The 2,552-nt window shown below is 34.9% G+C and overlaps 1 pseudogene; it reads right to left on the bottom strand.

Moving 5' to 3' along the window:
* Positions 1–137: 137 nt before the first annotated feature.
* On the bottom strand, positions 138–883 carry LOC102826152 (annotated as a pseudogene).
* Between the last annotated feature and the right edge of the window lie 1,669 nt (positions 884–2,552).

Genomic DNA, 2,552 nt, shown 5'->3' with positions numbered 1-2,552 from the left:
TGATTCTACTCTAAAAAGTTACGTGCATTTTTGAGCAAAGATCTGTGACATATATGGTCTGTAAAGAATATTTTAAAAGTCATTAAGTTATATTTTCATATTAGCATACTTTTCAATTTCTCAACAGCATGTTGATGTTACTCAATTTTATGTTGCATTTCCTTTTCTGTAATTACATACAACTTTTCAAAAATGTAGTCAATCCCCCAATTTCTGAATCATTCTCCAAAAACATCAACACTGGGTACTGCACACTGTACCAAACAGCTTTTTGATTTCAGCATGTGGAAAATAAAATGGTGGACCTGAATGTTTAATTGGATTATAAAACATAACAGACAAGTAGTAACGAAACCCTTTTCTTGTTAGGGACAGCATGATGTCAGCATAGCGTTGTTGATCACATGGATTAATAGCAACCAATGCTCCTCTATCCCAAATCTGATCAAATTGGCTAATATTTTCTCTTGGAAGATCAATAATGCTGCAACAATACAACAAAATGTTCCCTGAAGAACTCTTAAATACTTTAGCTACAGGGATTTCAGTGATTGGCTCTTCTGAGTAAGAGAGATTCTGATCTGTAAAAAATTCCCGTATTCCAAGTTCACTGATTTCCACACCAATGACACTATGTCCCAAATCTGCAAACCATCTCTTCTCAACTACTTTGCCACAAAGAAGGAAAAATACTCTGAGTCCATTCCCACTGCTGAGAAAGTATCCAAATGTTTCTTTAGTAGTTGATCTCCTTCTTCTTGATGAAATATAATTTTGCAGTTCACCCTCTTGTCTTGCCATTCTTGCAGAGTTAATACTTGTTTTTTTGTATCTAAGTATCAGGGTATTCTTCATTTTCAAGCGAGGTTCTTATATCATCCATAGCTTTGCAGACACCATTGCCTCACAATGCCTCTTTCTGCCACCTGCTGCTCCACAGAGGGCCCCTGAAATGTGGGCATCCTGACTCCTCCCCTTCATTGTTTATTTTCACAAATATGACAACTACACAATACCCCAGAGACAACAGGCAAATTTAACTCTCACAAAGAAACAAGGGAAAATGGCTCAAAAAAATGACCAAGATGCAGAGCCAGAAGGCATTTCTGAAGAAGAAAGAGTAATGGAACTAACTGAAAAAGAATTCAAAAGAAAGATAATTAGAGACCTTCAAGGGCACAGTAAAAAGAATTCAGGAAAACACTACAAGAATAAGCAGGTAAAATAAACATGAATTTTGAAACAATGCAAAATCTACAATTAGAAATCCAGAAGATTAATATTAAGATCTCAAGAATGGACAATACCTTTAAAGGGCAAAGAAGTAGATGCAAAGCTATGGAAGCTTGAATTAGTAAGCTTGAAGAAAAATTTCTCAATACTAGTATGCTAGAAAAAAAAAATCAGAAAAAGGATGAAAATTTTTGAAGAAAGCCTTGAAGAGGATCAACTTATGGATGATCAGAATTCCAGAACAAGAAGAGACAAGAACAGAGAAAATTGTGATAGAATTGTTGGAAGGAAGCTTCCCTTACATCATGAAAGATGATAAGATAATCATACAAGAAGTTGAACGAACCCCAAACAGGATAGATACCCAAAGAAAATCATTGAGATATATCATAATTAAACTTTCCAAAATAAAAGACAAGGAAGAATCCGGAGGGCAGTTCAGAAAAAAAACAAAAAGTTACCTACAAAGCAGAACCAATTAGACTAAGCTCTAACTTCTCAGCAGAAACCGTGTAGGCAAGAAGGCCATGGAATGACATACTCAAAACTCTGAAAGAAAAAGATTGCCAACCAAGAATCAGATACACAGCAAAATCAAGACATTTCTTGATAAACAGAAATTAAAGGAATTTGTAATGACCATACCAAGTTTGCAAAAAATGCTAAAGGCATTCTTTGAACTGGGAATCACAATAACAGACAACAACCTGAGATTGCCATTCATGACAACACAACCAAGAACTCAATCCAGATATAGCAGTAACTAAAGTAAAACAAACCTACAAGACTGAAAATAGGGAGCCAGAGATATCAATGGATAATTAAGTCAACTACAAAGCAAAAAGAGGGAATAGTGTAGATACAGAGTTTCCAAATGGCAAGGAAGCCAAGTAGATTTCAAGATAAAACAGACTGTTTTAAGCAGAGAAAATTTTCATACATTACAGAGTAACCTCAAAGAAAAATAATGCATCTGCACATCAAAATTAAAAAGAGGAAAATCAGACAGATTCATTAAACACTAATACAACAGAAATGAAAATGAAAAGAAAACCCACAAACAATATGAACTCAGCATAGAAAATGATGTGGAACAAAGAATCCAGCAGCATCTCCAAACTAACACACAGAAAAGTGACAACAGTCAATTCATACCTATTGATAATTATACTGAATGGAAATTAATTAAATGTACCAATCAAGAGACATAAAGAGAACGGATAAGAAAACAGGATCCTTCAATACGCTGTCTACAAGAGACATATCAAAAAGATGGAGACACTTTTCAGAGCAAGCTTGCCTGAGGGAGCCAGCATTCA

The sequence above is a fragment of the Chrysochloris asiatica genome, unplaced genomic scaffold (assembly GCF_000296735.1).
Source record: "Chrysochloris asiatica unplaced genomic scaffold, ChrAsi1.0 scaffold00115, whole genome shotgun sequence".
NCBI classification, from domain to species: Eukaryota; Metazoa; Chordata; class Mammalia; order Afrosoricida; family Chrysochloridae; genus Chrysochloris; species Chrysochloris asiatica.
Note: the sequence above shows the minus strand (reverse complement) of the source record. Positions and strands in the feature narration are given on the sequence as shown.